Here is a 25,564-nt window from a genome sequence, read left to right as displayed (position 1 = left end):
GTGATGACTATGCTCTAACATGTGGAAATTGTAAGCAGTCTGGTCACATTTATTAGCAGTGTAATGCACCCTTTAATTATAATAACCGGGACTAGCAAATACAAATAAGCCAACCGATGGAGGACAAAGGCCCTGTTCAACGAGACTCACTAGTACATCGTATCGAGGTGGTGAATGCAGTGCTTACCAGAGGCCAACAAAAAGACAAGAATCCAATTCAGGATATGGATGAACCATTCGTAGGAGAGCAAGTAACGCCGTCCATGGGGCTAAACGAACCAATATCAATATTGGAACGTATCCCAATATTGAGACCTCAACAAACTGAAGAACCTAATTTGGTTCCACATACCAATTGGTCGGGACCATCCAATCCAGGTCTTGTTATGGGCTTCGTACCCACTATGAGACCTAACTTGGTGACACAACCCAATGAGGTCCCAATTACGGAGGCTTTAGTTTCATTTCAAGTAGTTTTGATCTCTACGTAGTTTCGAGAAACGTCCTATCCGTTGAAAGATCCTCTCAAGGGCGAGAATTCCAAAGAAGCCTCGGTTGTTGTTCCAATTCCGAGTCCAAGGCGGAAGAATATCTTACCTCACGGAATTAAACTCAAATCAATGAAAAGAAAAAGGGCATTAGGAATTACTCTAAATATAAAATCCTATGATATTTTGAAGCATCTCGATGCTATTTGGCCTTGTATTCCTTTGAAGCACTTCTAGTAGTCGCACCAGAGTGCCATTCTATATTGAATTCATCGTTAATACGGCATAGGCATTGTAATAAAGAAGTTTGTGAAGTCAATTTGAACCCTGTCCCAGGTGCACCAACCATCGATGTTTCGATTGACGGTGATATGATCTCGGGTGTTCAGGTGGATGGTGGTTCTAGTGTCAATTTAATGAACGCTGATACAATGGATGCTTTAGATTTGGAACACTTAGTACCCACGACATTGGTATTACGGATGGCAAATCATAGCCGGGTTAAACCAATGGGTCTCTTACAGAGTGTTCAAACTATGATTGTCGATATTGCATATGAAATCGATTATATCATCTTTTGGTTACAATATTCAACTTTATCATATCCAATTTTATTTGGACGACCTTGGTTTTATTAAACAAAGGCCAAGAACGATTGGGGTCAGGGTACTTTGATAATTGGCAAGGACAGAGATAAAATGGTGTTACAAATGTACCTAGTATACTATCACGAGGAGTCTCAATTGCCAGCATCTGAATTAACATTGGAAAATGAGCTAAGCTCAGATGACAATGCAGTAGCACCAATTACGATGGCACGCGTGGAAGCAGCACTACACCCTGGAGTGGTGTATCAATGTGGAGTTCCCGGGGAGTACTTGATATATCCAACGGACTCGGAAAACTCGAATTATGTTAGTTTGATTGGATGACCAAGTATGATGTGCACCATGTTAGTGCTCTGAACACAGGATTCAGTACTTCATACATGTCAAACTTATCGACTGACTTTAAACCAGCGTGGGGATTAAAACAAAACATGGCCGTTGCATCTTTATGTCAAACTATCAACTTGGCAACCACAGCAAAACCTCGGACGATTAAGGTCTACAAAGGTATTAAGAAACAAGAGTTGACCTGCTGGACCAAATTTTTCTTGCATCATAAATCCACTTTTGCTTGGACTTATGATGATTTAAAAGGTATTCCCGTTGAAGTCTGTGAGCATCATATCATTTTAGAGGAGAACGCTAAACCGATATCGCAGAAGCAATATCGCCTTAATCTTAAATATTCTCTCATGGTGAAGGAGGAATTAGACAAGCTTCTTGCGGTTGGTTTTATTTACCCAGTACCAAATAGTGAGTGGATTTCACCAATCGTGATGGTGCCAAAAAAGAATGGAAAATCTGAATTTGTCAGGATTTTTGGAAACTTAATGTGGCCACCAAGAAAGATTACTTCTCATTACCTTTCACGGACAGTATGGATAACATGTTGTCATTATCACTATTAGGTAAAAGAATACGAGTGGAGCACAAGTTAAAGTCATTAAGTGGTGTTGTTTTGGGTTGGCTGGAATGTAATTTTCTTGTATTTCTTATATTTTCGAGAGCAGTAGTTCTAGTTAAGAGTTAACAGTGAGGAGTCAGTCACAAGAAAGATCGTCACTGTGGCAATTGATTAATTAGATATGCCAGAGGGATTACAATTTTTGTAGAGTTTTGTTAGATAATTTTTAGATAGGTATCAATTGAATGTTTGCGAGGACACTCCATAGTTAGAAGTGAGGCTATGTAGAATAAGTAGTTATTTTCAAAATGTAGATATCTAATGTATAGTATAAACAGAGATAGATAACTGCTGAAAAGGGGGTACAGCAGGTAGAATGGATGAATAGTTAGGAAAAGTAGTTATCATCTGTAGTATAGGAGTTGATATCTCAAGGAAGTATAAGGAGGATGGGAGAGGGGAAGAAAATGCCAGACTGTGAGAGTTGTGAGCCGAGGACCAGACTACGATAGTACTGAGCCAGGGATAAGCTTGGTGCTATCTCTTCTTCTTAATTTTCTTGTTTCTTTTGTGTTAGTATTGATTCTAGTAAAGAGAATCGATTTAATGAATTAATGTTTGATTTATGAAGTTGTTTATGGATCACTGTTTATCAATTGTTGTGAAAGATTGAGAACGTATGGAAGTTTCCAGTCACTGTTTATCGCAAGGTTGTAAGTTTAGTAGAGAGGAATTGTAATCAAAGGAATTATCTTGATTAGATTTTGTGGATTGCAAGTTGTTCGTTCCAGGATTTGGGATATGCTTGTGTATTCGTGAATTACACAGGGTACTGAAATCGTTGTCATGGATGTTATTATATTGATATGAGAGAGTGGACAATAGGAGGAAAAGTTAAGTATTCTTCGATATGGTAAGCATTCAACAGTAGCAGTTAATTGCGTGATCCTAACAATTGGAGCTCATATACATGGTCATTCTCCATATTCGAATCTTCTTATATGGGTTTATTCTGGGAGTTTCTTCCAGAATAAGTAAAACGAGCAATCACAATAGGTTATGGGCCTACTCACATTTGCTTGAGTATTTTTTGAAGTTCTTTGAAGTAGTTTGCTAAGTGTGGAGTAGATCACCTTGTTGTGGCACCAATGATTTTTAGGTGGTAGCTAGGTTAAGAAAGAACCTAAGTTTTAGGTACAGAAAATAGAATTGGATGTAATATCAAAAGGATAGAAGTTGCTTCATTGCTCAGCAAACCAGTACCTATAAGTAAAGAGTGTTGGAAGTAAGAATTATCTTTTTTCATACTTCACTTAGACTACAATCCTTGCTGATGCTTAGTGTTTGTAGCTTTTAGACTTCTTTTCTTCAAAAGGTTATGGGCCCACTCACATTTGCTTGAGTTTTGTTTTGAAGTTCTTTGAAGTGGTTTTGTAAGTGTGGAGTAGATCAAGTTGTTGTTGCTGAAGTTAGGCTTTAGAAGAACCTAATTTTCAGATTCAGATCTAGATTTAGATCATGGTTTATTCTTACTTGTGGTTAAGAGTATTTTGGTGTTAGTGTCTTTTTTTTCACCTATAGACAAAGTTTGTATTATGCTTTTACTGAGATAGATCTTTCATAATCTAACTTTATGATTTCATATCTTAAAGTTGGTGATTGTCCTTAAAAGGCATCTTATGGTGTATAGAGGTGATTTATGAGCATAAGAGAGATATTAGAGTGGCAAATCAGATTTGGGATACTCAAATAAGTCATCGGACTTGTAAAAAGTCTTAGAAGTGAAGTTGAGTGAGTTTTTGAGAGTAAAAATACTAGTTTGTTCACAAAGAAGGATTTTAGGATTCTACGAGAGCAAAACCTTCTTGTTGATTTTTAAGAACATTAGGACTTCTTCTTACAATCTTTTTTGATACAACTCTTCTTTAGACATGCCTTCAAGTGAGGGTGAAGAATTGAGAGTTATTGAAAAGTTTAGAGGTGACAATTTTTACCATTGGAAGGTCAAAATGGAGCTTTTGTTGGCATCTTTGGATCTTTGGAATATTGTAGATGAAAGTGAAGAGGCTTCAAGCAAAGATGTTGATATGAAAGAGAAGAAGAAGTTCAAACGTCGTGAAAAGAAGGCTTTTGGATTGATTGCAACCAATGTGGATGAAACCAACTTCTCCCTCATTATCTCTTGCAAAGGACCAACGCAAGCATGGCAGACTCTTTGCAACATCTATGAGAGAAATAACTTATCCAACATCATCTATACAAGCAAGAAGTTCTTTACTTACAAAATGGAAGAAGGTGAAGACCTCATGGATTATGTCAATAAGATAAAGGCTCATGCAAACCAATTAGCAATTGTTAACAAGCCTTTAGAAGAAAGTGATATTGTCATGATCTTGCTAATGAGCCTTCCCAAATCCTACAACTACCTTATAGTGGCATTGGAGTCCATCAAGCTAAAAGAACTTATAATGGATTATGTGACGGCAAGACTTGTCCATGAAGTAACCAAGAAGAAAGAAAAAAGAGCCTCAAAGTGAAGATTCAGCACTTTACTCACGTCAAAGTAAGAACATTTATTCAAATCAACAAGATAATAACAAATCTTGCTTCATTTGTAGCAAAGTAGGCCATTTTTCTTGAAATTACTACAAAGGTAAAAAGATGAAGAAGGACAATGTAAATAGTGTGCAAGATGAGTTTTGAGGACAAGATTATGCCTTCACGACCACAAATGGGACCTCTATGGCTGCCATGTCAAGAAGGATTGTAGATTTAGGTTGTTCCAAGCATATGATATCTTATAAGTATTTATTTGACACTTATGAGACTATTTCAGCTTCAAATCTCATCTTGGCAGATAGTAGTACATGTGAAGCCATTGGAATTGGCTCTATTATAGTAGAGAAGGTTAAAAATAGACAAACTAAGAAGATCAAATTTAAAAATGTCTTTTATGTGCCTAAGATGAAGCAAAACCTACTTTCGGTGAGTAAACTTGTAATAGAAGGTTTTAAAGTTCAATTTGACATGAATGGATGTTTTGTAAGAACATTGAGTGGAGACAAGGTCTTCAAAGGCTTGAAAGAAGGAAATTTGTACTACCTCATTAGTATGAAGGTGAATGGAGTGGAGCTAGCCGCATTTGATGAGTTTACATCAAACCAAGATAAGTTGAATATATGGCATCGTCGCCTTGGCCATTTGAATGTGAAGAACATGGGAGAGCTCAAGACCATGGTAAGTGGCTTAGATCTTGGTAATACAAGCCATAATTCAAAATAACTTGTATGTAAAGGATGAATACAAAGAAAACAACATAGGACCTCATTTCCAAAGAGTGTAGCAACGCGTGCTACCAAGTTGTTGGAGATTATCCAATGTGATGTATGTGGACCTAGGAAGAACACAAGTATTAAAAGATCAAGGTATTTTCTCTCTTTCATTGATGATTAATCAAGAAAGATTTAGGTCTATATTTTCAAAGCCAAGATTGAATGCTATTGGAGGTTTAAGGAGTTTATAGTACTTGTTGAGAAACAAAGTAAATGTAATATGAAGGTATTGCATACAGACAATGGAGGTGAATATATGTCTAAGCAATTTGATATTTATTTGAAGAATGAAGGAATTGCTAAACAAACCACAACGCCATTCACATCTTAACAAAATGGTATTATTGAAAGGGCAAATTGAACCATCGTAGACATAGCAACGAGCATGCTTCATGCTCAAAACCTTGGCTATGAATTTTAGGTGGAAGCTATGGTGAATGAAGTATATACAAGAAATAGGTGTCCAACAAGTGAACTTGCATCAATGACACGACAAGAAGCTTGGAGTGGAAGACAACCTTGCATTTTCCATATGAGGACCTTTGGTTGCATTGCATATGCAAAAACACCAAATTGTATGAGGTCCAAACTTCATGTAAAAGGTAAAAAGTGTGTGTTTCTTGAGTATTGTGAAGGTACTAAGGCATATAGGCTAATGTGCTTGAAAACCAAGAAGATCATCAAAAGTCGTGATGTTGAGTTTTTGGAGTACAAGATGCATGTGAGTACTTAAAGATGTGTTCAAGTGGAAGTAATGGTGAGTTTAAGGACACATCTTTGAATTCAATAAAGAAATAAGAAGATGAAGACAATGAAGATGATGAAGATGAAAAGCGGAAGAAGGTTGAAAAGATGAAGGCTCTCAAAATTGATAGGACCAACAATGAAAGAAATGAAGTTGGTGAAGATTGAGATGATGATAACCAACCATTAAGTGATAAACGACAAGGTTGAAAAGAGAAGAAAGTTAGAAAAGAACAAGGAGTGCAACAAGGTGAATGTTCTTTTACACGTGAAAGGAGATATTCTTTGAGAGAAAGAAAGCAACGTGGCGAATGGTGGAAGGATCATATCTTCCTTCAAGTAAATAAAGAACATGCAAATGTTACTCTTGTTACTGATCCATTGTCTTTGCGTGATGCTATGAAGTATGAAGATGCAATCAAGTGAGAGAAGGCTATGGAAGAAGAGTACCAATCTCTCATAGATAATGGTACACACGAATTGACACCTCTTCCAGCAAATCGATCTAGTGTTGGTTGTAAGTTGGTGTTTAGGACTAAAAGAGATGCAATGGATGTGGTAGAGAGGAATAAGGTAATATTAGATGCAAAAGGATACTCATAAGTTACTGGAATTGATTTAAATGAGACTTATGTACCCATTGCCAAATTTATTGAAGAACAGCAAGTACTTGCTTAGTTACAATCACATAAAGTTTAAGCATAGTATGTTGCTAATAGTAAAAAGGTAGCAAAGAGATAAAGTAAGTTATTGTAGTAGTACCCAAGCTTTAGTAAGATGAGGTAGAAATGGATATAATATCAAATGGATGGAAGTTGCCTTGTTGGTGCACAAACCACCACCTATAAGTAAAGAGTGTTGGAAGTAAGAATTATCTTCCTCCACACTTTCTCTTAAAGAACAATCCTTGCTGATGCTAAGTATTTGTAGCCTTTAGACTTCTTTTTTTTTAATAGGTTATGGGCCCGCTCACATTTTCTTGAGTATCTTTTGAAGTCTTTGAAGTATTTTATTTTGTAAGTGTGGAGTAAATCAAGTTGTTGTTGCTGATGTTAAGCATTAAAAGTACCTAACTTTCTGATTCAGATCTAGATCTAGATCTTGATTTTCTCTTACTTGTTGTCAAGAGCATTTTAGTGTTGTTGGTTGGTTTATCACCTAAAGGCAAACTTTGCATTGTGCTATTGCTGAGATAGATCCTTGGTGACCTTATTTTATAATTTCATATCCTAAAGTTGCTGATTGTCTTTAAAAGGCCTCTTTCGGTGTAGAGAGGTGATTTGTGAATATAAGAGAGATATTTGAGTAACAATTTAGATTTGGAAAGGTCACCAGACTTGTGAGAAGTCTTAGAAGTGAAGTTGAGAGTGTTTATGAGAGTTAAAACATTAGTTTGTTCACAAAGAAGGATTTTGGGATTCTAAGGCAGCAAAACCTTTTTGCTGATTTTGGGAGCATTAGGACTTCTTCTTACAATCTTTTTTGATACAACTCTTCTTAAGACATGGCATCAAGTGAGAATGAAGGATTGAGAGTCATTGAAAAGTTTAGAGGTAAAAATTTCTACCATTGGAAGGTCAAAATGGAACTTTTGTTGGTATCTTTGGATCTTTGGGATATTGTAGATGAAAGTAAAGAGGCTTCAAGCAAAGATGCTAATATGAAGGAGAAGATGGAGTTCAAACGTTGTGAAAAGAAGGCTTTTGGGTTGATTGCAATCAATGTGGATGAAGCCAACTTCTCTCACATTATCTCTTGCAAAAGTCCAGCAGAAGCATGGAAGACTCTTTGCAACATCTATGAGAGCAAGAACTTATCCAACATCATCTATACAAGGATAAGTTCTTCACTGGCAAGATGGAAGAAGTTGAATACCTCATGGCTCATGTCAATAAGGTAAAGGCTCTTGCAAACCAACTAGCAAGTGTTGACAAGCCTTTAGAAGAAAGTGATATTGTCATGACCTTGCTAATGAGTCTTCCAGAATCCTATAACTACCTTATTGCGGCATTGGATTCTATCAAGGTAAAAGAACTTACAATGGACTATGTGACGGTAAGACTTATCCATGAAGTAACCAAGATGAAAGAAAAAGAGCCCCAAAGTGAAGTTTCAGCATAATATTCACGTCAAGGCAAGGGCAACTATCCAAATCATCTAGGTTATATCAAATCTTTCTTCATTTGTAGAAAAGTAGGCCATTTTGCTCGAAATTGCTACAAAGACAAAAGAATGGAGAAGGAGAATGCAAATAATATATAAGATGAATTTGGAGGACAAGATTATGCATTCACGGCAACAAATGGAACCTCTATGGCTGCCATGTCAAGATGGATTGTGGATTCAGGTTGTTCCAAGCATATGATACCTTATATATGTTCATTTGACACTTATGAGGCTATTCCAACATCAAACATGGTGTTGGCGAATAGTGGAACAGGTGAAGCCATTGGAATTGGCTCTATTATGGTGGAGGTGGTTGTGAATGGACAAACCAATAGTATCAGACTCAAAAACGTCCTCCGTGTGCCTAAGATGAAGCAAAACCTTCTTTCGGTGAGTAAACTTGTAATAAAAGGTTTTAAAGTACAATTTGACATGAATGGATGTTTTGTAAGATCATTGAGTAGAGACAAGATCTTCAAAGGCTTGAACGATGGAAATTTCTACTACCTCATTTGTAAGAAGGTGAATGGAATAGAGGTACCCACATTTACTGAATTTACATCAAACGAAGATAAGTTGAATATATGGCATTGTCGCCTTGGCCATTTGAATGTGAAAAGTATGAGAGAGCTCAAGACCATGGTAAGTGGCTTAGATCTTGGAAATACAAGCCAAAATGCAAAACAACTTGCATGTGAAGGATGTATACAAGGCAAATAACAAAGGGCCTCATTTCCAAGGAGTGTAGTAATACGTGCTACCAAGTTGCTAGAGATTGTCCATTCAGATGTATGTGGACCTATGAAGAACACAAGTATTGGAGGATCAAAGTATTTTCTCACTTTCATTGATGATTATTCAAGAAAGATTTGGATCTACATTCTTAAAGCCAAGAGTGAATGCTTTTGGAGGTTTAAGGATTTTAAAGCACTTGTTGAAAAAAAAAGTGAATGCAAGATCAAGGTGCTGCGAACAGATAATAGAGGTGAGTACATGTCTAAGCAATTTGATGTTTATTTGAAGAATGAAGGAATTGCTAGACAAACCACAACTCCATACACTCCACAACAAAATGGTGTTGCTGAAAGCGCAAATCGAACCATTGTAGAAATGGCAAGGAGTATGTTACATGCTCAAAACCTTGGCTATGAATTTTGGGCGGAAGTTGTGGTGAATGCAGTATACACAAGAAATAGATATCCAACAAGTGTTCTTGCATCAATGACACCACAAGAAGCTTGAAGTGGGAGACAACCTTACATTTCTCATATGAGGACCTTTGGTTACATTGCATATGCAAAAACACCAAATTGTATGAGGTCCAAACTTGATGCAAAAGGTACAAAGTGTATATTTCTTTGTTATTGTGAAGGTACTAAGGCATATAGGCTAATGTGCTTGAAATCCAAGAAGATCATCAAAAGTCGTGATGTGGAGTTTTTGGAGTATAAGAGTGCTTGTGAGATGTGTCCAAGTGGGAGTAATGGTGTGTTTGTGGACACATCTTTGAATTCAGCAAAGAAACAAGAAGATGAAGACAATGAAGATGATGAAGATGAAAAGCCAAAGAAGGTTGAAAAGATGAAGGCTCCTACAATTGAAAGGACCAGCAATGAAAGAAATGAAGATGTTGAAGATTGGGATGATGACAATGATGAAGAGTATCGACTATTGGATGAAAAACGACAAGATTTAAGAGAGAAGAAGATTGATAAAGTGCAACAAGGTGAATGTTCTTCTACAAGTGAAAGGAGATATCCCTTGAGAAAAAGAAGGCAACGTGGTGAATAGTGGAAGGATCACATCTTCCCTCAAGTAAGTGAAGAACATATATACGTTTCTCTTCTTGCTAATCCATTGTCATTGTGTGATGCTATGAAGTGTGAAGATGCAATCAAGTGAGAGAAGGCTATGGAAGAAGAGTACCAATCTCTTATAGGCAATGGTACATGGAAATTGGCACCTCTTCCACCAAATTGATCTAGTGTTAGTTGTAAATGAGTGTTTAGGACTAAAAGAGATGCAATAGGTGAGGTGGTGAGGCACAAGGCTAGATTAATTGCCAAATGATACTCAAAAGTTGCTGGAATTGATTTCAATGAGACTTTTATACTCGTTGCCAAAAATACCACTCAAGGACCAAGTACATTGATGTTCAACATCATTTTATATGAGAGAAGATTGAAGATAGAATAATAAGTTTGAAATATTGTACTACAAATGACATGCTTGCTCATGTGCTTACAAAGGCATTGGTCAAGGATAGACATCATGACTTGAATTAAAGATTAAATTAAAAGCCTTTTGAGTATTAGCAAAGTGGGAGTGTTGAAGAACAGCAAGTACTACTTAGTTACAATCACATAAAGTTTAAACATAGTATGTTGCTCATAGTAAAAAGGTAGCAAAGAGATAAAGTAAGTTATTGTAGTAGTACCGAGGCTTTAATAAGATGAGGTAGAAATGGATGTAATATCAAATGGATGGAAGTTGCCTCGTTGATGCGCAAACCACCACCTATAAGTAAAGAGTGTTGGAAGTAAGAATTACCTTCTTCCACACTTTTTCTTAGAGTACAATCCTTACTGATGCAAAGTATTTGTAGCATTTAGACTTCTTTTTTTTCAATAAAATTCACTACCATTAGGACCATTTTAGCAATTGGGGCAACAATGGATTTGGAAATACACCAAATGGATGTGAAGACGGCCTTTCTGAATGGAGAATTATAAGAAGACATCTACATGGACCAATATCAAGGATTTGTACAACAAGACAAAGAACATCTTGTGTGCAAATTGAAGAAATCCTTGTATAGATTGAAACAATCACAAAGGACATGGTACCAACGAATTGACACTTTCTTTATCAATAAAGGGTTTGTGAGGAGTGAAGCTAATTATTCATTGTATATGATATAATCTAGAGAATTCTTACTGATTTTAATCCTTTATGTTGATGATTTGATAATTTTAGCTAACAATATCAAAAAGATGGTTTGATTGAAGGTTAAATTAGAAAAAGAATATGAAATGAGTGATTTGGAAGACTTGCACTATTACTTGGGAGTGGAATTTATAAGAGTTCGTGGTAACAAGACTATTATAATGAGCCAAACCAAGTACATTGAAGAAGTGTTAAAACGATTTTACATAGAGGAGTGCAAGCCCATTGGAACACCCTTGGAGGTAAATTTGAAGTTGATGAAGATCACAGATGAGGAGTTTGCACAAGTTGAAGATGACATGCAAAGTGTTTCATATAAGGCAGCAGTAGGCTAACTCATGTTTGATCCAAGTTGACAAGTGGTCCTATCTAGGGATCAATTCTTACCTTCTTAAGGTAAATTTTTCTAAAATTTACTCTTAATTCCCTCCTACATATGCTTATATCATTTTATTTTCCAATCTACTTTATTTTTCCTTCTTTATGGTCCTACAAAATAAGTAGAAATCTATTTTATAAAAAGATAGCAATAGTATTTTCTAGTTTTACTAACTTTTTGATTATTATTTATTTTTCAAGATAATTTGCTTTCATATTTTAAAATAAAATCTTCTGTAATATAATATTTTTTTCTCTTTCTCATTTATTAGTCATGTTATATCACAACAACATTCCATGTCCTACTCATGAAAGAATAAACAATATTAGTTTGTTGTTAGATCATTATATTATTTTTTAATTAAATAATTCATAATTTATTTTTATATATAATGTATATATATGTATATATTATAAAAATTATAATATTATCTAATTTTTTTTATGAATTACAAGAATTCTTCTTCAAAACAAAAGTATCATATACATTAAATGTTCTTGTGTGTCGCAACAAAAAAAATTGTTTGAAGCAATGATAATTACATCTATGCATCAGCTACATTCCAACGGCTCATTATAGCAAAGTTAGTCAATTGAATAGCAAGATTTTTGTAATATGTAGTGATAAGACATTCTATCTATCAACTTATTTACCTCAAACTTTAAACTGCCTCATGACTACAAAAGCTTCCACATAGGAAGAATCTACACCCTCTCTACTTAAACCATTTTCTTTTAAATCAAAGTCATATAGAACGTTGTTGTAATACATGAAGTCTTATTTAAGAATACATTGCTTAAAATTTTATATAATTTTAAATAACTAATTTAGTTACAAGCATACAAAATATGAAGATAATTGTACTTACCAAATAGAAAAAAAATCTTTAAATCCGCTTAGATATTGGCTGGCTTCTCACTTCAATTTAAATGTCGAACTACTAATAAGAATATTTCTTTTTAAATCATTTTATTGTTCTTATAAATATATAGCAAATATAATTTTATAAATTTACAGCAAACCAAGTCTTTTACCTTCATACATAAATTTCACTCCAATCCAACTAATATATTGCTAAAGATCTTAAAAATCCTAACTATCCTTTAAAGTGCAATTTTTGAGACTTCAACCTACTTAAAATTCAATAACCTTCAATTTACCATTTTATCAAGCTCAAACTTATAGAATATATTTTAAACAACTATTCACATAATTCTTTAAAAATTCGAAGTATAGATCTACTACCAAATTTATAAAATTTTCTAAAATATAATACCTTTTTTATTTTACAAATTCCAGAATCATCCAAAACAACTATGACTTTGCTAAGTTCTTATAAAGCTATGACACACTCAAATTACTTAAAATCAATGCTTTAAGAAATTTTATCAAGTCTACTCTCAAATCCTACTCTCTAATCTACAAAAAAACCCTGGAGTTGCTATAGATACTTGGTTTTGTGCCTTGGGCTCTGATTTCAATCCAAATTAAAAATTGGTCCTCTTTGAGTATCAAATTTTGTCCTTTTGATCTAATTTTTGTTCAAATCAACTCCTAATGTCCTTCTACATATGTTTATATTTATATTTTTTTAATTTATCTTATTTTAGCTTATTTATGGCTGTACAAAATAAATAGAAGTCTATTTTTAAAAAGGTTTTATTTACACTTATATTTTTATTTTTTTTGGAATATTTTCTATCTTCTAAGATAATTTGCTATAATATTTGAAATAAGATCTTCTATAACATAATAATTTCTTCACCTTTTTTACTTATTAATTATATTATATCACAAAAATATCACTTTAATTCATATTATTTGTAAGAAGTCTTTTTTAATATATCCATAATTAATAAAATAAAATTACACATGTAATATTATAAAATGAAAATAGATGTCAAATAGTAGAAATTTAAAAAAGTTGAAGTAAAAAAGAGAAGAAAATTTAACATTGTTCTAATGGAAGTAGGATCCAAATGGCAGTATTACAATTAAAAATTATAACTATTTGCAACTTGATTCTTCAACATATACTTGATTAGAAATTATATTCCTTTATAACATTATTTAGCTTCCATGCGTGTTTTCAATTTCATTCTTTGTACAAATTTTTGATTTTTTTGCTATAGCTCTAACTTGCTCTATTACTTTTGTAATTTGAACTAATTAGTGTCTTGTATACGCCAAGCCTTTATATACTTTGATATTTTTTTTTTAGTAATATGATATCCTTAGATAGAGATTTTTTGTGTATCATACATCTCTTGTTGCAAGATCTACTCCATCCACTTTATCACAAGCTATACATTAATTTTTTTTTGCTTTACTTGCTTTTATTTTTAATTCTTTTTTTTCTTTTTTTTAATAGTCTTCATTTATTTGCAAAGCCTTGCATTAGAATCTCTTTAAATCTACTATTTTTTTATACTTACATGAAGAGAGTATGATAGAGTTTACAAATCTATGACTAGATCAAGTTATACAAGGCAACCTTAAGAAATATATTATAGACTCTTGAATCTCTCTTTTAGCTTCATTTCCTTCATTTAGAGCTTTACCTCTTTGATTACCTACTTTTGGTTGAAAATTTTGTATAAAAAAATAATTAATTCTAGAATTTGATTATTGTTGATAGTCTTTTCTAATTACTCCTTATCTAGTATAGCTGGTGAGTCTGTTGTTGTGATGTAACACAATTGATAAATAAAAGAAAAAAAAATCATTATATTCTTGATTTTATATTAGTTGAATCAATATTGAAATTTTGAGAGATTTTCAAAGTTATTAATATTCTCAGTTGGTTTAGATTTTGAGAAATAAAAATATGTTTAAAAATTTGAAGTTTTCTTAAGTTTTGTAGTGTGTATATAAGTGAATTTTGGATAATGTATTGATATACTAGTTGTAAAGTCGTGTATAAATTCTGAGGTGAATCAAAAGGTTAGATTGAAGTGTATAAAATTTTTGTAAGTTGACATCTTAAAAATTGGAATTTGAAGGTTAGTAAGTATTTCTAAGATCTTCAACAATTTGGCAAATAGATTAAAGTGATTTTTTATTTATTTTTTATTTTTTTTATTTTTTTGATACTAGATTCAATTTTCAATATTTAAGGTAAAACTTGAGAGTAATTCAATGGTTCATGTAGAATAAGTAGTTATTTTCAAAATGTAGATACCTAGTGTATATTGTAAACAGGCATAGATAACTGTTGAAAAAATGGTTCAGTAGGTAGAATGGATGAATAGTCAGGAAAAATAGTTATCTGTAGTCTATGAGTTGGTATCTTGGGGTAGTATAAGGAGGATGGGAGAGGGGAATAAAATGCCAGACTGTGAGAGTTGTGAGCCGGAGTAAGCTTGGTGCTACCTCTTTTCTTTTGTTTGTTATTTTCTTTGAATATGAGGATTGAAAGTTTCTGAATATTGTGAAGTGAATTATGGAATGGAAATGTATTTGGTATTATTTGAAAAGAAGAAAGTTTGAATGCTGAAATCTGATTGTAGTTCAGCAGAGAGAATGAGTCTGTGTTTGTGTGAAACACTGTAATGTGAATGGCAGTTCTGTGTGAAGAATTCCAGTGATTGGAACGAAGGTAATTGTGTGTTGAAAGCTGTGAGGGCGCAGTATTTCAGTTGGAGATTATGAAGATGAATATATTGGTGGAAATAGCAGTTATTAGTATGACTGAATTGTTGTAAGGAAGAGACCAATAAAGTGAAGGAGGAGATTATAGTTTCCTTGTGTGTTCAAATATTGGAAATAGAGACGATATATTCAAGTGGTAATTGATTGTGTGATCCTAACGTAAATACTTAACCAACTAGTCATTTCCCGTATTCGAATCCCCCTATACGGGTTTATGTTGGGGGGTTTCTTTTGGAATAAGTAAAATGAGCAATCACATTTTGGCACCGCTGTTGGAGAGTGATAATAGCTTTCATAGTTAGAAATTAATTACCAAACGTGTGAGAAAATAGGCAATAGAAGATGATTTCAGTAGTGTTTGAAGAAAGAATAAGGTTATTAAGAATGAGAATTTAACAGCAAAGAAAATAAAGCAATCAAAGGAAAGAACAAAGAGATCGCAAGCAAGAAATTTGTTGCATAATTAGCGAGATCACAAATTGAAAAAGAAGCATCGATAAAGTTGGATTAATCCGTGGTTGCATGCCTGTCGGCATATTTGATCGTAACCAGAAGACGATCGACCTCTAATATTTTAGAAGTACATACTGTTAAAGAAATTGCCAAGAGCACTCGCTGGGAGTGTTGCTAATAGTCTAGTAAATCTCTTGAAGCCGTTAACGGAAAATGAGGAAGGCACAGAGGAATTAGGTACTCCACTGGGTATATTCTCAATTGGAAATACATCCGATCCTAATAAGACTAGTTCTGAAGATCGACATAAATCACTTGCCAATAAAGACCAATTTAAAGTATATCAAAATCTGTCGTTTTCACCTCATATTCAACCAATAAAATTATTTGGGAATAATAATAGTCAATCGGAAAAGCCAGGAAGTCCAAAAAAGACTTTTGCGAGAGGTAGTTTTTATTTTAATAAGAAATTGAGTGGAACACCGGCATCTTTAATGATGTCCGGAGGACCAGCAGTTTCGATTGCAGTTCAAATGGATGCAGTGGGCGATGAAATGACTAGCGTCGTGTCATTACCTACTTTTTGGGGTTTGCCAGGTGCGGATCCAGATCAACATTTGTCTCAATTCTTGGCGACATGTGTAGCCAATAATAGAAGAATAGAAGACATTTGGGTGAGATGGTTGCTAGCGACATTGAAAGACACAGCGTTTGAGTGGTATAATCGCCAACCTGTGGGACAATTTATCAATTGGGAGGCATTGGAAAATGCATTTTTAGCCCATTTTCGACCAATTGGTTTTAAAAAACGTCTTAGAGAAAAATTAATGAACAGCAAAATGGTACCAAGGTAAGCGGTACAGTCATATTATAGTCGTGTAGCAGATATACTTCGAAAATGGCCAAATAATCAAATGCTAGAATCATTTGTGTTGTCCATATTGGTTAATGGACTATACCCACCAAAATTGAAAATGTTTGTAAAGGAGGCCCAATTAGCCACTATTGCATCATCTCTTGAGCGAGCAAAAGTATGGGAGGAATGTCACTATGATCAAAACTTAACAGTTGGAGCCACGATGATTCCATCTCAAGGAGGTTATCAAATGACAAATTGGAATGACGCATCGGGAAGTTATCTGAGAAGGAATGATTATGGTACAATTACACAGGAAATAGTGGATGCCATTCCATTGCAAGCTGTACCACCATCATCATCACACTCGTGTGCGCCTTATTCTGCGTATTAAAAATTAATACCTACAAAAGAATTGCCAAATGCATTGATATCAAGGGATCCTAATGAGTCATTGCTGTTAACATTGATAAAAAAAAATGGATGAATTGGCTGTGAATCTGGCCAAGGATAAAAAAAAAAGGCATAAACCAACCAATATGCGTCCCAATGTTTGGTGCAGCAATTGTAAGGGGCAAGGTCATTTAGTAATAGAATGTCTTTGACCACCCCAAATGATTATACAATGTATCTTTTGCGAGGGCAAGCATATTACCACCAACTGTTGGAATTTACGGAAGCAACAACAACTCAATAACCAGATAATGACTCAACCAACTTCGTGGGATGTCAATCAAGTACAGACGAATAATAGGTTTGGCTGGAATGGAAATCGAGCGAATAAATAAAACAGGAATTATTCTAATTTTCTCAACTCTGAATTTCAACAAGAAGGTATATCCAATACTCACGGATTGGCGATGAACCAACCAGGATACCATCAATATCCACTTATAACAAAGCCAAGGCCAGAATCTACAGTAACAATGGATCAACTAGGATCTTTTACTCATTCGACATAGAATAGATTTAGTTGTTATATACCAGTAGAGACACCCATTATCCCTGAAGGAGTTGGCAAGAGACCACTTTGTTGCTATTATTGCAAATAAATTAGACATTATGCCAATGAATGTCCTAATCTAAGGGCTAGTGATGACTATACTCTAACATGTGGAAATTGTAAGTAGTCTGGTCACACTTATCAACAGTGCAATATGTCTTTTAATTATAATAACCGGGACCAGTAAATGCAAACAAGCCAACCGACGGAGGATAAAGGCCCTGTTCAACGAGACTCACCAATACATCGTGTGGAGATGGTGAACGCAGTGCTTACCAGAGGCCAACAAAAAGACAAGAATCTAATTCAAGACATGGATGAACCAATCACAGGAGAGCAAGTAGCGTCATCCACGGGGCTAAATGAACCAATATCAATATTGGGACATATCCCAATATTGAGACCTCAACAGACTGAGGAACCCAATTCAGTCTCACGTGCCAATTTACTAGGACCATCAAGATCGATTCCAACTGATCAAGTACCAATACCTATACAACCCAATAAAAGATCTTATACATTAAAAGAACCTTTAGTGGTAGACAAGTTGGCAAAGTTATCAACGACAATCTCAATCGCCAAGAAGGAATTACTGTCGAACAAAACAAAATCAAAACCAATGAAACGCAAAAGAGCATTGAGAATTACTCTCAATATGGAACCCTAGGACATTCTGAGGGATTTGGATGTTATTCAGCCTTCAATTACAATGAAGCAACTTTTGGCTGTAGCACCGGAATGTCGATCTACATTAAATTCAGTGTTAATACGACGAAGATCCCGCACTAAAGAAATTCATGAAGTTAGCTTAAATCCAGATCCGAGAGCACCAACAATCGATGTATCAATGGATGGCATTTTAGTTCCAGAGGAACAAGTCGATGATGGCTCTAGTGTGAATTTGATGAATGTGGATACAATGGAGGACTTGGATCTAAAGCAATTACTACCTACTACATTGGTATTACGAATGGCAGATCATAGCCAGGTTAAACCAATAGGTATCTTATAAAGTGTTCAAACTATGATTGCTGGTATTGCATATGAAATCGACTATATTGTCTTTCAGTTATAATGTTTGACTTTATCGTATCCAATTTTATATGGACAACCTTGGCTTTATCAAGCAAAGACCAAGAACGATTGGAGTCAGGGTACTTTGACAATTGGCAAGGATAGAGTTAAAATGGTGTTACAAATGTACCCAAGACACTATCACGAGGAGTCTCAATTGCCAGCATCTGAATTAACGTCAGACAATGAGCTTAACTTTGATAATGATGCAGTAGCACCAATTATGGAGGCGCCTATGGAGGCAGCACTACATGGGCGCCTACAAGTGCCTACATCTTAAATATTCCCTCATGGTGAAGGAGGAATTGGACAAGCTTCTTGTGGTTGGTTTTATTTATCCGGTACCAAGTAGTGAGTAGATTTCTCCAATTGTAATGGTACCGAAAAAGAATGGAAAAATCTGAATTTGTCAGGATTTTCAGAAACTTAATGCGGCCACCAAGAAAGATTACTTCCCATTGCCCTTCATTGATAGTATATTGGACGTTGTAGTAGGTCAAGAATGTTATTCGTTCCTAGATGGATTTTTTGGATATAATCAGGTTCAAATTGTAACGGAAGACTAGCTCAGGACGACCTTTACTACAGATTGGGATACATTCGCTTATCGCGTGATGCCTTTTGAGTTATTTAATGCCCCAGCCATGTTTCAGAGAGTGATGAATCAAGCCTCTCAAGACTATCTCTGGCTGTTTATGGAGATCTTTTTAGATGAATTTTGTGTATTTAGTACAAAATAAGATCATCTTAATTTTCTCTACAAATGCTTGGCTCAGTGCGCTAACTTTTGGATATTGTTGAACTCGGATAAGTATCAATTTGATATTCCATCAGGAAAATTATTGGGACATATCATCTCTAGCTGTGGTATCGCTACGGATTCGGACAAAGTGACACATATAATGAACTTGCCTAGACTAGAGACGGTCTCTGGTGTTCGAGGGTTCGTCGGCCATGTCAATTATTATCGTCGATTTATTCAATCGTTTGTAGTTCTTTGTCAATCTTTAACAAACTTACTGAAGCAACCTCCGTTAGATGGAACTAGTCCCATCTAAACCATGGAGTGTACCGTGGCGTTTGAAGCATTGAAGTCAAAATTGGTCTTTGCACCAATATTAGTGGCCCCTCGTTGGACCGAGCCCTTTCATGTATATGTTGATGCATTCAATGTGGCTATTGGATCGGTGCTAAGTCAAAAGGATGGCCAGGGTCTGGATCATCCTATCTATTATGCTAGTCGGTAATTGATGGCTGCCAAACGTAATTACACTACTACTGAACGAGAAGCGTTGGGTATGATATACTCAATTCAAAAATTTTGGTACTATTTACTTGGGTATCCCTTTGTCTTTTATGTGGATCATGATGCCCTCAAATACATGATTAATAAGCCTCAATTCAGTGGACGCATTGCTCGATGGGTGTTATTACTTCAAGAATTTGATTTTACTATCAATGTATGACCAGGAAAGAAACATGCCAATGAGAATCACTTATCCCATTTATCTAATATACTGAGTAATGAGCCGATAAATGATGCTCTTTCGGACGCATACCTATTTGCTGGGGATGTCATTACATCCGAATATGGTACATTGATCCAATATCTAACGTTTCAGACTTTTTCCATTTCTTATAATGAAAAACTAAAGAAACGTCTGATTTTAAAAAGTACGTCATACACCATGATTGGAGATGCCTTGTACAAACAAGGGCGAGATGGAATTTTATGCCATTGCATCTTTTAAAGTGAAGTTCATACAATTTTGGAAGGATGTCATTTGGATAATTATGGTGGATATTTTACGGGAGACAGTACTGCTCGCAAGGCTTTAATGGCCAGATTTTGGTGGCCCACAATGTTTTCTGATGCGCACCAATTTGTTCGTCATTGTGATCCCTGTCAATGAATTGGTCGACTTACGCGTACTTCAGCGATGCCGTTGGTACCAATATTGGCACAGGCACGATTTGAGAAATGGGGAATTGATTTTGTTAGACCCATTGCACCAGCATTGAGACATGGACAAAAGCGGTATATTTTAGTCGCCACGGACTATATAATCAAATGGGCGGAGGCTATTGCTACCCGCAAAGATAATGCCAGTACAGTGGCCACATTTCTATATGAAAATATTATTACTCGATTTGGGTGTCCGAAAGAATTGGTTAGTGATCGAGGCACCCATTTCATAAATGTAACCATAGCAGCCTTGACGAACACATACGAAATCAAGCACAAGAAAAAAACTCCATATCATCCTTGGCCAATGGACATATGGAAAAGACCAATAGTATTCTATATAAGATTTTAACTAAAACAATTTCACACGCGGTGTCGTATTATGTACTTTCCTACTCAAGAACACGCCAGGCGTCTGGCTGTAGAAAGTAGTATGGAGATTCGCCAATAGTCAAGCAGTCTATCAGTTTTTGACTATTGGAATATAAACGACTGCAAGAATAGACCGTAAATCTATATAGATGCCCTTCGACTGCTCGCCAAAGTCCTCTTTTTGTCCTAGCCGGTAGGTCTCTAGACGTTACAGAGAACCCCGAACAACCCAAACTGCTAATCTTCGATACCGCTTTATACTCATGATCTTGTATCCACTGACTGTCTCGTTAGATTAACCCAATAAATTTCATTCACTCCGCATACTCAATCCTATAGACACCCTTTTAATTCTTCGTCACAAACGTAACTCGATTTCACAAAAACAGTCAAGAGTAATCAAACCCACTTCATTAAAAATCCCGATTCACTATTACAACACTGACTTCAGCAACGATTGCCTCAGTCTTCCCAAAACCCTATGAAGAAAAAAAAAAATCCAATTCTTTGTCTTCTTTCCCTACCCGAAGCATGAAGCTAGCTCTCTCCCATCCTTCAAAACTCTCCAAAAACTTATTTTCTCCTCTAACCTTATCCTCTGAATTTCTTCAATCTTTCGTCTTGGATCCGGAATTGGCTCCCACCGTCAGAGCTTGGATCCGAAATTGGCTCTCGCCGTCAGAGCTTTCTCCCCTGTTTTTACCTTTAAGAGATCCTTTTACTAAAAACAATGTTCCCTAAAATAGCACAGAGAACAGGACAACCTGAAACAGAATCGAAACCCCATAATCGGGACCACATTGAGTCGCCGGACCAATTTAGGTCTCATATTGACTAAGAGTCCAGTAGTAAGACCCGGATGTCCCCGTAATTGGATCAAATTGGTCCTTCCCGTCAGATTGGCTGAGGCCCGTAGTAAGACCTGGATTTTCCCATAATTAGACTGCATTGGGTTGCCCGGCCAATTCAGGTCTCATATTGGATAAGAGGACCCGGATTAGATTCTTGAAATTGGATCCAATTGGCTCTTCGAACTAGGCTCACCCATCCTGTGAATTGGTCCTTTCTCTTTCTACTGACTCCCGTTATTGGAATTGAATGGAATATTTCATTATGCCCCGGCTGACTGTAACGAGATGACTAAACCTAGCCACTCAATATTTGCACTGGAGTTGGTCGTTGCTCCTAATATTCGAGGTAACTAAACATTAATAAAATTCCCCTTTTTTTTTATTTTCACTGTATACTCGTGTTACAACACGACATCTACCCCCTCTGAACCTGTGCATCCTCCGGTATGCACCAATTTACCCAATTGCTGTTTGATTCAGAATATATCCCCTACGTCTTTATCTAGTTCGTCTTTTTCACCTTCATTATCCATATCACTTTCATCTTCTTGCTGCGGAATCTCTGTACCTTCATTAAGGTCTTCCATATTCATCTTTGTGTGTCTTTGTTTAAATATTTTTACTCGCTTCCCTGCAATTGGTATTTTCAATTTTGTACCATCTAACTCCCGTAATGAGTAAGTCGCATTATCATGAACAGTTGTTACAACATATGGTCCAAATCAACGTTTTGAAAATTTCTGCAAAGTACTATGTTGATTATCCAGACTATTGTCATAAACAAGTACCCAGTCACCTTCCTCGATTGCTTTTGGTCTCAATCGATGTTGCTTATCGAATCGTGCCTTGTTTTGTAACCTTGCTCTTTTTAACCTTCCCAATGCTATCTGGACATCTTCCGTTCTTTGCTCCAATTGTCGAATCCTAATAGCCAGAAGTTCTTCTCTTGTCAATCCATCTTCCCATGGTAGCATACTCCAAGTAAGTACCTTTTCTTCAATCGGCATAATTGGTTTTTGACCTGTCATAAGTTCTACTGGCATATATCCTGTCACCGAACTATGTGTTGTTCGATCAGCCCATAATGCAAATGACAAAAGCCGTGGCCACTCTTTAACCTTCCCATTACAAGCTTTAACCAATGCTTTCACAATCGGCAGGTGACCGCGTTTGCTTTTCGCATTCCCTTCCGGATTATAAGTAGTAGTCAGTGATAGTTTAACTCCACATCTTTCAAAGAACTTACGAGCTTCTTGTGCATTTAATTCTCCATGATCTGCAGTGATTTTTCCTACGCACCCGTAACGGCAAATGACATCTTCAAGCAAAAACCTACAAATCCCCACTGTAGATTTTGTCCTCAATGCTCTTCCTTCTACTTGATTTGATAAATCTTCACGAGCTAAAACCAAATATCTCATCTGCCATAACCCAACTGGCATAATAACCAAATCAACAACCCATTTAAAATGAATAGCTAGAGGATACGTAGGATGAAGACCATCTCGATGTCGCATATTAGAATACGATTGACAGATTTCTCATGACTCTACAAATGAGAGCACATCTCGATACATATTTTTCCACCAATATCGTTCCTTGAGTTTAGCAAAAGTAGCCCTGATTCTTCTATGCCTTGCCCATAAACTATCATGAAACTCATTTAATAATTTTAGTTTTTCTTCTTTTTTGCCTATCAGTCATCGTGGCATCCCAATTCCTTTCTTCGGTCTCTTCCATAAGAATCCATCTCGAAGTAAAAATCCATATGCTTTTTTTCTTATTTGTTTGAATTTTTCTGTAGACCAATTCCCTTGCTTAGTCAAGATATTCAAGTAATGACCAATATCCAATAATTCTCCTTCATAAGATTCTTCAAGAAATAGCTTGTCTTCTTTGTTGAGATTTGATATTGAATAGAATTTCAATCCAACATCATCAATGTCTTCAACCATTTCGTCCTCCCTCTTGTATCTTGCTCGAGATAGCATGTCTGCTACTAAATTGTCCTTCCTAGTAACATGCTTAAATTCCTGATTTAGTGACTTAATATAAGCAATCCATCTCAACATTGCAGTATCTGGCGTTGAACAGTTAATAATCATTCCAAGCAATGGCAAGAAATCTGTTTCAATTACTACTACTGCCCCAATCAAATATTCCTTTTCAGCTTTCATAGCCGAAACAGCTCTCCAAAGTTCTCTTTTGACTTGCGAATATGCACGCTAACGAATACTTAAAACTTTAGCCCCAAACCGAACTGCAAATCTATTCTCATTTGAATCATCTTGACCCACAACCCATCCAATGGTAATTGGACTAGCATCCACAGTAAGAATCACTAGTCTATTGCACTTATAATCAACCTTCCTCAATATTGGAGGTGACATCAATAATTTCTTCAATCTTTGCATTGCCTAAATATGCCTTTCTTCCCATTTAAATCGGTAACCCTTGCGTAACAGTTCATATAATGGATCCGCTATGTGAGCATAATGAGGGATCCAAGTTTGATAAAATACACATGTACCTAAAAACCTTCAAACCTCTGTTAAAGAATCACAATCCTCTTTCATCCTTCTAATTGCATCAATTTTAGTCGAATCTGGTTTTCTTTCGTAAGATCCACATAAATGTCCAACAATCACAACCTCTCGTACTCCAAATACGGACTTCATACCCGATAAAGTAAGATGAACTTCTCCAAGCCGAGTTAAAATCTTTTCACAATCTTGTATATGATCAATAAAATATTTGCGACATCCCCTCGTATCTAAAGTTTCATCCTTGTCTCCTTCTCTGCACCTTTTTATAGGAACATCATCCAGAAAAGGCATAGTCTTTTTCGGAATAAAATCTCTCAATACCTTATTCATCTCATTCATCATATGTGCAATTAAGTTGGTCGTGCCTTGAGGAAGAGTGCACATTCTAACCAATCCAAGTGGTGTCCTCATTGTTGTCATATCTCTACTTCCTTCGACAAGTTGAAATTGATCATAATCTGAATACAAGTCACCCATTGAATAGATCGCCCTTCCAGCAAACGCCTCAGCAAATTCATCCACAATAGGTCCAATTCCTGCATTCCTGACAGTTACAGCATTCACCGGCTGCATATCTTGAATAAACCGCAGTGACCCATTCTTCTTAGGTACCGTAAACCATCGACTAGAATACGGCGCAAACAAGGGTTCCAATATTTTCATCTTTATCTTTTCTTTTAATAGTTCCACCAATTTAGGGAAAATGTGCCCTCGGTACTGGAATCGGTCTTAGATTCCAAGGTACATGTGGTATAGTGAAGATAACCATAGGTGTTATAATATTTGGATCCACACACCCAATTTCATGAGATTTGAAAGCAAATGATCTATCTTATTTAGCCAACATCTTTTTGAAGCAAGTAATTTCCTCCGGCAATAAAGAACCATCAGAACCAATCTTTAATTCTTCAAAAGTCTCTTTAGAAAACTGATGTCCAATACTCATTGGATCTCTTAAACTTGCTTCTTTTGATGCTTCACTCATTTGTTTTTTAGAATCTTCTGATAATGGTCCGGCAACAGGCTTTACCTTCTTATCTACCGTTTTATATTTCATCTCTACGGTGACTTCTGGTGCTTGAAAAGATTCAAGTATGGTATAAACCTCTCTTGAATGAATCTCAACAATCTTATCATTATCCCCTAACCCAATAGATGTAATCAATTCCAATGAATCTTCCAGTCCATTTTCTTCATAAACACCTAAAATCCTCTCATCATCTTG

This window comes from Physcomitrium patens, chromosome 20, assembly GCF_059467195.1.
Source record: "Physcomitrium patens ecotype Gransden chromosome 20, ASM5946719v1, whole genome shotgun sequence".
Classification (NCBI taxonomy): Eukaryota; Viridiplantae; Streptophyta; class Bryopsida; order Funariales; family Funariaceae; genus Physcomitrium; species Physcomitrium patens.
This window is presented reverse-complemented; position numbering follows the sequence as displayed.